This window comes from Vulpes vulpes, chromosome 16, assembly GCF_048418805.1.
Source record: "Vulpes vulpes isolate BD-2025 chromosome 16, VulVul3, whole genome shotgun sequence".
Classification (NCBI taxonomy): domain Eukaryota; kingdom Metazoa; phylum Chordata; class Mammalia; order Carnivora; family Canidae; genus Vulpes; species Vulpes vulpes.
Window position 1 is genome coordinate 21,812,590 of NC_132795.1, and position 11,778 is coordinate 21,824,367.

Below are 11,778 nucleotides of genomic sequence, written 5' to 3' on the forward strand. Positions count from 1 at the left end.
TATAGGTCTTGAATAAATAAAGGGATGGTTTTTGGTTTTATTACTATTGCTACCGTAGGAGCCATTGTTTTCCTAGGCAATCAAAACAAAATCTTTGATCTAGGAATGAAAGGGCAGGCCTGGGGAGTAGTAGGGGAGAGGACAGCACAGAGACCCAGCAGAGAGAAAGTGCTAAAGTGATGATTACTATGTGGACTTGCTTCATTTCTATGCCTCCCGAGGCCAAGACCCAGGATAAGCTATCAGCGTTGGTTGGGGAAACTAGACTCTTCAGCCTGGCCCGGCTTAGCTTTATTTCCCTGAGGGAAGAGAAACAGAAGAATCTGGGGAAAGGAACTCCCCACATCCCCACTTCTAGTATATGTATTTCAGAATGTTTCTTACAGGAGTGGAAGAACAGATTCTGGAAGCAACACTCCCACAGGCTGAGGGCTTCTCACTGAAAAGTGACTCTATCTCTCGGAGCTGAGCATAGAGAGAAACTCATGATTCCAGATGATTCCCGAACCCTGGAAATCAACCAAGGATAGCAAAAATGTGAAGTCAGAGACAGCTGGAAAAGCTAGACCCCTTCCTCCCCAAGGCCAAAATGACAGGCATCCTGAATGTTCTAAAATTAGGTCAACACAATTTTGAATACACTAAAATTTCATTCTGATACAAACTGTGCACTGCCAAGCATTGTAACTAATAGTTTTGGTATGTTTGACACATCTTTATGTCATCAGAGGAGATGGAGGGGAGAGAGATGAGTCACAACGAAAAATTATTAATTATTATTATTATTATTATTATTATTATTAGTCTTCCCTTGAAGACTAACTTCGTTCTTCCAGAGACTAGCCTAGTGGGCTGTCAGCCAAGTGTTCCTAACCTTTTCTCTATATCATGGATACTTTTTTGAGAGAGAGAGAGAGAAAGAGAGCACGCTCACACACCTGAGCATGCACAGTGCGGGGAGGCTCAGAGGGAGAGGAAGAGAATCTCAAGCAGACTCCACATCCAGCATAAAGCCCAACATGGGCTGGATCTCATGACCTGAGATCATGACTGGAACTGAAATCAAGAGATGTGTAAGTGACCGAGGCACCCAGGCATCCCTATACCATGAATACTTTTGACAGCTTGATAAAGTGCATGGGCCTCTTTTCAGAATATGTTAAAAAGCAAAACAAAATAAAATAAAACTACTGACACCAATATTAAAATACCAACAACAAAACAACAAATTCGTGATATAGTCCTTATGTGCTTCTTTTTAAGGTATTAAATCACAAGATCCAGCAGGAGGTCCTCCTGCTACTGTAATTTTGAAGTAATGAGGGATACAACCAATATTTCAAGATCTCTGCAGCACCCATGGTGGATCTACAAATATCTGTGATTTGTTGCCTACACTTCATAATTGAAAGAAATCCTACATTTTAGTAAGAGGATAGTGAAAATAAAACATAGTTTTTTGCCCTATCTAAGGTCACAGTAGTCTATCAATGGAGATCAGTGGCCCCCAAATTTAGAACCCCTGTTCTAAGCAAACTTTTCTTTTTTTTTCTTTTTTTTTAAGCAAACTTCAAAGGTACCCAGTTTTTGGTGGGGCTCTGCGGGCTAACCTGAGCACCAACACAGTTATGTTGGCAAAGGCGGCCCCCTGCTGGCCAGAGGGTTTGTGCTAGTTATCTGAAAACTCCTTTAATTGGCCATGTTAGAAAACAATAGGTCGGGCAATTAATTCATTCACATCAAGAAATGGAGCAGGAAAGCTACTTGTCAGCCAGGCTCCAGGGTATCTAATCAGTATAGGTTTAAAAGCTCCATTTGGCTTAATGGGGAAGTGCTGATGGTTTGTGGCTGGCTGTTGGTCATTAGCAGAAGAGGGTGAGATGCCAGCCCAGCAAGCTGTTTCTAAGGGGGCTGCTTTCACCTGCTCCTGGCCAAGAATGACAAAAACCCTGCAGATTGGTTAAAGGTTAGATTTCCACCATGGGCTTGTCTAACCAAGATCTTTAGGACCTGCATTTGGTACTTGGAGTGTGGAGCCAAGGGGAAGGGAAGGAGAGCAGAAATGAATTTAGGACTAACTGTGAGCCACATACCAGGGTGTTTACAGATATGCTATTGCAATCAATGACTAATGCAACTCTGCATTTTTTAAATTGACTTTTTTATTTGTTTTTATATACAGATGTAAATGAAGCTTGGAGAGGGATGTTGTCACTTGCCCACGGTCACTGAATGAATAGCCGTGTGGGTTGGAGGGATGGGAGCCCATCTGATGCCCTGTTTCTGCCACCAGAGGCAGGGCAGTGAGATGCCCATAACAGTGCCCATTCCTCTTGGCACAGAGTTCTGGAGACTGTTGTTTGGTTTGAATCCCAGGCTTCACCATATACTAATGGTGTGAACTTAGAAAAATTAATCCATCGTGTGCTTCAGTTTCCCAAGCTGTAAAATGAGAATAATAATAGTACCTATTGTAAGGGATGTTGCATTGATTATATATGAAACCCATCTGTAGGCAATTAATAAATGATAGGTGTGATCACTCTCAGACAATATTGCCTCCTGAACACCAACACAGCAACACAGCAGCCGATAGCTTAGACCAGTGTTCCTCAATTGCAGGCGATTTTGTTCCCCAGGGGACACTTGGCAATGTCAAAGACATGTTTGGTTGTCACAACCAGGGGGCCAGAGATACCTTTAAATACCCTCCACAGAAAAAGATAGCTCCTCCCACAACAAAAAGTAAGTAGCCCCAAGTGTCAGTAGTGCCAAGATCAAGAAACGCTGCCCTGAACTGAACAACAGGGAGATAAAGGATATTTTGCCAGATAGGATGAGGCACTAGATTGAAACCACAAGGCCCCATCCTAGCAGAGGGAGGACAGACAATAAGCAAACGAATAAAAAAGAGACCATTGGATGACAGTAAATGCTCTGAGAAAAAAAAAAAAAACACCAGAACATGATTGGGTCAGGCGGCTTTAGATTGGATGAACAGAAAGTCTTCACAGAGGAGGTGGCATTGAAACTGGAACCTAGATGACAAGAAGTGACCAGCCATTGAAGATCTGAACAAAGAGCATATAGCTGGCAAAGGGATAGTTCTTCAAAAGGTGCCAAGGTAGGGAGAACCTCCATGTGCCTGGGGAACAGAAGGAATGGGAGGCTAGAGACTAGCCATAAGGAAGGACGTAGGGAATCAGGTAAAACTCCCAATCAAGCCACACAGAATGGCTTCTTTTGGACAATGCTACCCCTTGATGTACTCCCTAGTTAAAAATGTGGCCTCAAAGAACTTGATGGTAACTAAAATATGTGATTTGTTATGTGGTATAAATTTTAAGTTGGTTTTAAAGTTGGATTTTTTCCCCCTTTAGGAATCAATACTAGGAAATCTCTTTCCTAGCAATAAATTAGTTAACAAGGTCAGTTATTGGAATTGGCTATTTCTGTTTGAGATAAACCGCATTTTTTTTTCTGTTGGAGCTTTTTCCCTGAGTGGGGTGTCATATTACAATGCATATTCTGAGAATCAATAAAGCCAGGATAGGGGGTGGGGAGGAGGGCAGATGAGGCGCTCTGCTAAACCCATAGAGCTTTGCCCATAGCTCCTCTGCACTTAGAGGCTAAGGAAGGCTCATCAAAGGACCTGATTATCTACTTTTTCCAGTGCTCCTGATGGATTTCTTCCCATGAAGGCAAAAGATGCTGTAACTTCTCCTACAAAATTGAAATTGAGTTGTAATTCATTAAGCAAGCAAATGAAGTAAATTTTGATAAAATATCCAATAGACTGATTGGTTTATAGGATGGAGGGGAGGACTGTCAAGAGGTTTCTATTTTTGAAGAGGGGATAAACTATCTCCAGAGTCCTCCAGGCAGGAATGTATGGTATAAACAACAGGAAGTGAGCCCTCAGAGGTCTGGACAGATTATTTGGAGCATTCTTAAGCAGCTCTGGATTGAGAGTCTTCTCTGGGTGCTCTATTACATCTAGGTTTTAAAAATTAGCTGGGCAATGTTTAGGACTATTACTAGACCCTACTTAGAAAGTGTGACGGGGTCTCCAAAAGCTAGCTCTTGGTCAGTGAAGCTGGCAAAGCAAACCTGTCAGCCATCTACCAGAGTCCACACTGACTTATGACTCAAGGAACCCAATTAGGGCAAATTACTAGTTGCCTCCTCCTCTTCCTTTAGTCTTAGGACCCTTAGTTTTATTTGGGCAATAAATTGTGCCCAGCAAAAGACTGTATTTCCCAGCCCTAACAAAATTATGTTTGGCCATATGCCTAATTCCTAGCCAATGAAATTAAATGGAAGTGTTTTGTGTGATCTCTGAGAGAGCATCTTAAAAGACAGCTGATGGGTACCCTTTGCTTATTCTTTTCTTTTCCTATTCTGCTGCTGGAATATAGATATAATGGCTGGAGCTCAGTCATTTTGTACTATGAGGACAAGGGTCATACTTGAAGGAAGGCAATACTGACTGGAAGGAGGCTGGCCCCCCCAAAGACTCTGTGGAGTTCACATACCAGCCCAAAGTATACTATCTCTGTACTTCTGTTAAGTTGAAAATAGAGCAAGCAATTGCACTACTGGGTATTTGCCCCAAAGATACAAATGTAGTGATCCAGGAGGGGTACCTGCACCCCAAGATTTATAGCAGCAATATCCACAGTAACCAAACTCTGGAAAGAGCCCAGATGTCCTTCGACAAATAAATGGATAAAGAAGATGTGTATATCACATACAATGGAATACTACTCAGCCATCAAAAGAAATGAAATCTTGCTATTTGCAATGATGTGGACGGAACTGGAGGGTATTATGCTAAGTGAAATAAGTCAATCAGAGAAAGATAATTATATGATCTCACTCATATGTGGAATTTAAGAAACAAAATGGGATTTTAGGGAAGGAGAGAAAAAATAAAACAAGACAAAATCAGAGAGGGAAACAAATCATAAGAGACTCTTAATCATAGGAAACAAAAGGAGGGTCGCTGGAGAGGAGGGGGTGGGGGGATGGAGTAACTGGGTGATGTGATGAGCACTGGGTATTATATAAGACTGATGTGATGAATCAATGACCTCTGCCTCTGAAAACCAATTATATGTTAATTAATTGAATTTACATTTAAAAAATCAAAATTAAAAAAATAAATCACCTTGGCAGGCCTCATCAAAGGAAGAGAATGGAATTCACATGTTCAATGGCCTTTTTCATTTTATACTGGTTTAAGACATCTGCAATCATTGATATACAGAAATAGGCCCCTCACCTTCAGTCCCTGATAGCAGAGTAGTTAATAATCCTCAGCTAATAAGAAGTCACCAGAGGATCTGGGAAGTCCCTTTTTGTACTGAGCTTACTGATCTTTCAGAATCAAGAGTATGAATTGACTGGCTCTACAGTAGTCATTCTTAGAATTAAAACAAGAGAGGTAGTTCCTTGCAGCATGGGAAAATAATTGTTACTATTCACCAAATGCTTCTCAATCTCTGCCTTCCAGCCACACAATAGAATTATACTTGGTGGCTCTCTGTAGTTGAGTAGGGTCATGTTCTGGCCAATGAGCTGTATCACTTCCAAGCTTGATATTTAATTGCTCATGTGAGACCCTTCAGAGCTGTATTTTTCATTTACCATCGTTTCAGGTAGTGGCTGCTCATCAGCTCTGTCCAGGAGGGCAGGCGATGCCAGTGCTGAGCAGAGTCCTTGGGTATCTCATATTGGATAAGTAGTGTAAACAAAAATATAATTTTTTTTGCTTCAATCCCCTGATATTTGGAGATTGTTTCTTACTGCAGCATAATTATTATTCTGACTGATATACTATAACATCATCCAGAAAAAAACCTTCTGAAGATGGAAATAATCACGGGAGAACTGAATGATATAATCTATGGTCCCAACAATCAGAGAAAAGACGTAGGTAAGTTCCCTCTGCTTTGAATCATGCACTTAACCCTTTTAACATCAATAAATTCTGCTCATGAAACTTTTTTGTTAAGCAGTGTCTATAACGTAGCTACAAAAATCTGTCCGTAAGCAAAGCCATCCTCCCATTCCCCAGTGACTTCAGACCCCATCAAATTACCGCCCAGCCTGGCATTTAGATTCCATACACAATTAGCGCCACCGTGTGGTATTCACAATAAGTGACATTTGTCATAGAATTATAAAAGTAAGGTCACTTACCAAATAATATCATTTACTCATTGAGAAAGGGATTGTGTACATGATAAAAGAAACCATATCCAGCTTGCTAGGATGTCAAATCAAAAGCAAGAGGGGAAATTCTCCTGTCATGTGAGCCAGGAAACTAAATAGTAGTGAGATGTGCTCATTTATTTATTCATTCAACTAATATTTACTAAATTCTGCTATATACCAGATATTGTTCTGGGGCCTGAAAATACAGCAGTGAACAAGGGAGACAAAGTCCTTGCCTGAGTTGCAAATATAGACAATGGAATAAATCAACAAAGTAATATATACTACAATGGCAGATATGATAAGTACTATAAACCAGAATAAATCTGGGCTAGGGCATAAAGGGGGGGGGGGGGGAGAGAAATTATTTTAAATAAAGTTGACAAAAATAAAGGCAAACTGTCTACATTTAACCCTCCAAAAGTTACTTACTTTGACTGATGTGATGAATCAATGACCTCTGCCTCTGAAAACCAATTATATGTTAATTAATTGAATTTACATTTAAAAATCAAAATTAAAAAAATAAATCACCTTGGCAAGCCTCATCAAAGGAAGAGAATGGAATTCACATGTTCAATGGCCTTTTTCATTTTATACTGGTTTAAGACATCTGCAATCATTGATATACAGAAATAGGCCCCTCACCTTCAGTCCCTGATAGCAGAGTAGTTAATAATCCTCAGCTAATAAGAAGTCACCAGAGGATGATTTTGGATCATCCAAAATCTCAAATATATATAAACACGAGCCATTCCTTTGCAAATAGTAAATGTCAAAATGCTTCCAGATGCCCAAAAACTTGGTTTTTAAACATTATCCTCTTAGTCCTCTTAGTTACTGTAACAAAACTACCATAGACTGGGTGGCTTAAACAACAAACATTTATTTCTCACAGTTCTGGAGAGTGGGAGGTCCAAGATCAAGGCGAGGCAGATTCAGTCCTGGTGAGAACCCCCTTCCTGGATTGTAGATGGCCATCTCGTTGTGTCCTCACATGGCAAAAGGAGATTTCTGGGGTCTCCCTTTTGAGAACATTAATCCCACTCATGACGACTCCACCTAATAACATGATATTGGGAGTTAGGATTTCAACATATGAACTAGGGAGGGACACATTCAGTCTATAGCAACCATCCTGAAAAGAAATCATGATTATTCAGAGAAAACACTGATTTTTCAGGACTGAGGCAGGAAATGAAGATCCCATTTTTCATTATGACAAAAAATGCAGCATTCAAAGACTAATAACAACTATGGTCATGATAGTTTTTACCTGTCACAGCAAACAAATTATAGGGACTCCCACTGGTCAAATTGGGGACTATTCAAGCATCAAGATAATAGTAACTGTTATTGATACTGCATTGGCTGATTACAATTCATGAATTTGTGGTGATTTGTTTTTTTAAGGGAAGAGGCTCTGTTTTATAGAATGCCAATGGAAGGTATTATAGAGAGAATCATTAATTTGCAAACTATAGCAGAATTCATGAAAGGATCATCCTGTATATTAATTCCTGTTGCCAATGTAACAAATTAGTACAATCTTAGTGGTGTAAAACAACACAGATTTATTATTTAACAGTTCTGGAGGTCAGAAGTCTAAAATGAGTGAGTATGGCTGCTCTCCTTCTGCAGACTCCAGGGGAAAATCTGTTTCTTGCCTTTTCTACTTTCTAGATGCTGTCTACATTCCTTGGCTCTCATGGCCCCACATCATTCCCACATTTGCTTCCATTATTGCATCTTCTTCTCTCTGGTTCTGACCTGTTTCCCTTTTATAAGGGCTCTTGCAATAACACCAGGCTTACCCAGAAAATCCAGGATATTCTCCTCATCACAAGATCCTTAATCAGATCTGCAAACTCCCATTTTGCCATGTTAGGATAACATATTTACAGGTTCCAGATATTAGGATATAAACATCTCTGGAGACTATTACACAGCCTACCACCGTATACGGTGGCATATATGTGTGTATGTGTGTGTTCTGGGTATATGTATTTATGTGTATATATGTGTTCTATAATACCAAGTATACAAATCACTTGTAAGATATTCTTGCCAAAAATGTTTAACTTGAATCTAATCAAGTATTTAGTGCCAACTTCCAGCCAGCTTACAGAAATGACAGCATAATAAATAATCAAATACATTGCGTGTATGGGACATGCTATATGTGCACTACCCTAGACTCCTCAAAGTTACAGTGTCATAAAAATAAATGGAGGATAGTCTAAAATTTTTAAAAGAACTTGAGACATAATAACTAAATGCTATGTGTGAACCTTGATGGGATCTTGGTTCAAAGGTATTTTAAAGACGGTGGAATTTTAAACTTGGGTTAAATATTAGATATTATGGAACTATGGCTAATATTCTTGTATTTATATAGGATAATGTCCTTAGTTTTTGGAAATGCACGTTGAAATATTTAGGATTGAGATACACAATTCTGAAACTTACTTTCCAATGGTTTAGATAAAAACTGTGTAGAGGGGGAGGTGGAGAAGTGAAACAACATGGCAAAATGTTCATGTTTCGTTACTCTAAGGGGGGAGTATATAATCCTATATTGCAGCTCTGACAGTTAATTTTATGAGTCATTTGGTTAGGTCATGATACTCAGATAGTTGGCCAAACATTATTCCAGAAGTTTCTATGAAGACAATTTTAGACGAGATTAACATTTAAACCAGCAGATTTGGGTAGATTATCCGTAATGTGGGTGGGCCTCATTTAATCAGCTGAAGGCCCGAATATAAGAAGACTAACACCCTTTTGCTGCAAGTATGAATTGTGTCAGGAGACCATCTTCTGACTTAAACTGCAGCACTGACTCCTCCTTGGGGCTTCCGCCCAGTTTTAGTGATATAAACATATCTATCTTCCTGGGCTATCTAATTTATAGTTAGCTAGCTTATTGCTAGCCTCTCAAAAAGCTAAAAATGATTAAAAGTAGCAGGATGGGGAACAGCTGGAGAGATTTAAATAACCCAATGGTGCATAAGAAAATGGCTTTGAAATGGGAAAATACACATATTAAATGCACTACATAGGGACGTGTAGTCTTTCCTTTATGGATAATTGAAGGCAGAATCAAAATTGTAAAGGAAGTAATGATAAATTAATAACAGACTTTAAAAATGAACTTCGGGAAACTTTTAAACAGTAGACAGAAAGGGGCTTCGTTCTCTTGGTGTCAGTGGCTCACACCTGAAATAGGGAACTTAATCAGAAAGAGTACAATGAAATGGAAAATTGCCAAATTGGAGAGTTCCAACATGTAGCTGAACATTTAAAGAGCTTTAAGAAGTAAACTAGATGGAAGTCAAACCAAACTTATGTCCCTTTAGATAAAATAACAGCCCCCCAACTTGATATATGTTGGCTATTGTAAATAATGCTACAAAGAACATGTTTTAACTTTTCTAGAATTTCACAGAAATATAATTTTACAATAACTACTCTTTTGCATCTGGCTTCCTTCACTCATTTTCCTTCACATACAACACTTTGTATGCTTATCATATTCTATGCATCCTATATGCATATCCTATGATAAACACATGTTTAACTTTATAAGAAACTGCTAAGGGCACCTAGGGGCTCAGACAATGCTCTGCCTTTGGCTCAGGTCTTGATCCCAGGGTCCTGGGATAGAATCCTGCATTGGACTCCCTGCTCATTGGGGAGTCTGCTTCTCCCTCTGCTGCTTCCCCTGCTTGTGATCTCTCTCGTCTCTCCCTCTCCCCCAAGTGAATTAAAACAAAAACAAAAACAAAAAAACCTGCCAATATCTTATAAATGGTTGTGCCATTTTGCATTATTACTAACAATATTTGAGAATTCCAGTTGCTTCAGATCTTCACCAATATTTTGTACTTGTAGTGGTATCTCCATGTAGTTTTATTTTTTAAATATTTCATTTATTTATTCATGAGAGACACAGAGAAAGAGGCAGAGGCATAGGCAGAGGGGGAAGCAGGCTCCATGCAAGGAGCCTGTGTGCGACTTGGTACCAAGACACTGGGATCAAGACCTGAGCCAAAGGCAGATGCTCAATCACTGAGCCATCCAGGGGTCCCTAGTTTTATTTTTCTATTAAGGATGTAGAGCATCCTTCTATGTGTTTACTGGCAATTAGAGTATCTTTCATGGAGAATCTATTCAAATATTTTGCCCAGTACTTAAAGGGCTGTTTAACTTTTCATTAATGAGCTATAAGCATTACTTGTATTTCCCAAATATAGGTCCCTTATCAAATGTATCTATTCCAACTATTTTCTCCCAATCTGTGACTTAGCTTTCCGTTTCTTACTGCTTTCAAAGAGCATTTAAGTTTTAATTTTAATATATTCCAATTTACTTTTCTTTAATGATTCATGCCTTGTGTATCCTAAGAAACCTTTGTCTATCCCAAGATAGCAATTTGTAAGTTTCTCTCTGTAATTTCTAGGATTTTAGCTTTTAAGTCTATGACTCATTTTGCATTCCCAATTTTGCACTAATATTATATATGTGAGAGGCAAAAGTTGAGATTAGTTCTCATTTGAGTGTATAGTTATCCCATTTGCTAAAAAGATTACTTTTGCCTCACTCAATTACTTTGGCACTTTGTCAAAAACCAATTATCCAAGAGGTACAAATTTATTTCTGAACTCTATTCTGTTCATTGACATTTCTTATAAAACAGGTCTACTGGAGAAAAATTCACTCATCTTTTCCCTGTCTGAAAAAAATCTTTTCTCACCTTTTCTGAAAGATATTTTTGCTGAATATAGAATTATAGGTCAACAGGCTTTTTCTTTAAGCACTTTACAGATGTTATACCAAGGTCTCTAATTTGCACTTTGAGGAAAGAAAAATACAGTCATTCTCTGCATGGAATGTCTTTGTTTTCTCCAGCTGCTTTCCAATTGTTTTCAACAATTTGATTATGGTATACCTCAGTGAGGTTTTATGTGTCACTCTGCTTATTGAATTTCTCGCATCTGTGAGTTTATAGTTTTCATCAATTAGGAAAAATTTCAGATACTATTTCTTATATTTTGTCTTCCCTACCCCAGTTTCTAGGAATCCAGATACAAGTATGTTAGAAGATTTGTTATTATCCCATAGGTGGCTACAACGGTAGCTGTATTTTTTTTCTTTTGGTGCTGTAGTAAGCTTCAAGTTCACTGATCTTCGGTTCTGCAGGGACCAATCTAGTGTAATTCCATCTCATCCTTCTCATCTAGCTAGTGACCAGAAGTAATCAAATAGCAGCACTGATTTTTAAAAATAAATCTTAGGGATCCCTGGGTGGCGCAGCGGTTTGGCGCCTGCCTTTGGCCCAGGGCGCGATCCTGGAGACCCGGGATCGAATCCCACATCAGGCTCCCGGTGCATGGAGCCTGCTTCTCCCTCTGCCTATGTCTCTGCCTCTCTCTCTCTCTCTCTCTGTGACTATCATAATTAAAAAAAAAAAAAAAAAATCTTAGATGTACTTGAATTATTAGTTTAAATGTATTAACTACAAATAAAATATTTAAGGGCTATTAATTTAGAAATGTG

General features: G+C 38.9%; 1 long non-coding RNA gene across 1 annotated transcript; it reads right to left on the minus strand.

Annotated features, from left to right (window-relative positions):
• Positions 1 to 428: 428 nt before the first annotated feature.
• Positions 429 to 7,214, minus strand: LOC140595928 (uncharacterized). The gene is made up of 3 exons (XR_011997903.1): positions 7,116 to 7,214; positions 6,652 to 6,685; positions 429 to 509 (listed from the first exon to the last, which is right to left on the minus strand). It is a non-coding gene; the product is annotated as an uncharacterized lncRNA (long non-coding RNA).
• Positions 7,215 to 11,778: the final 4,564 nt, after the last annotated feature.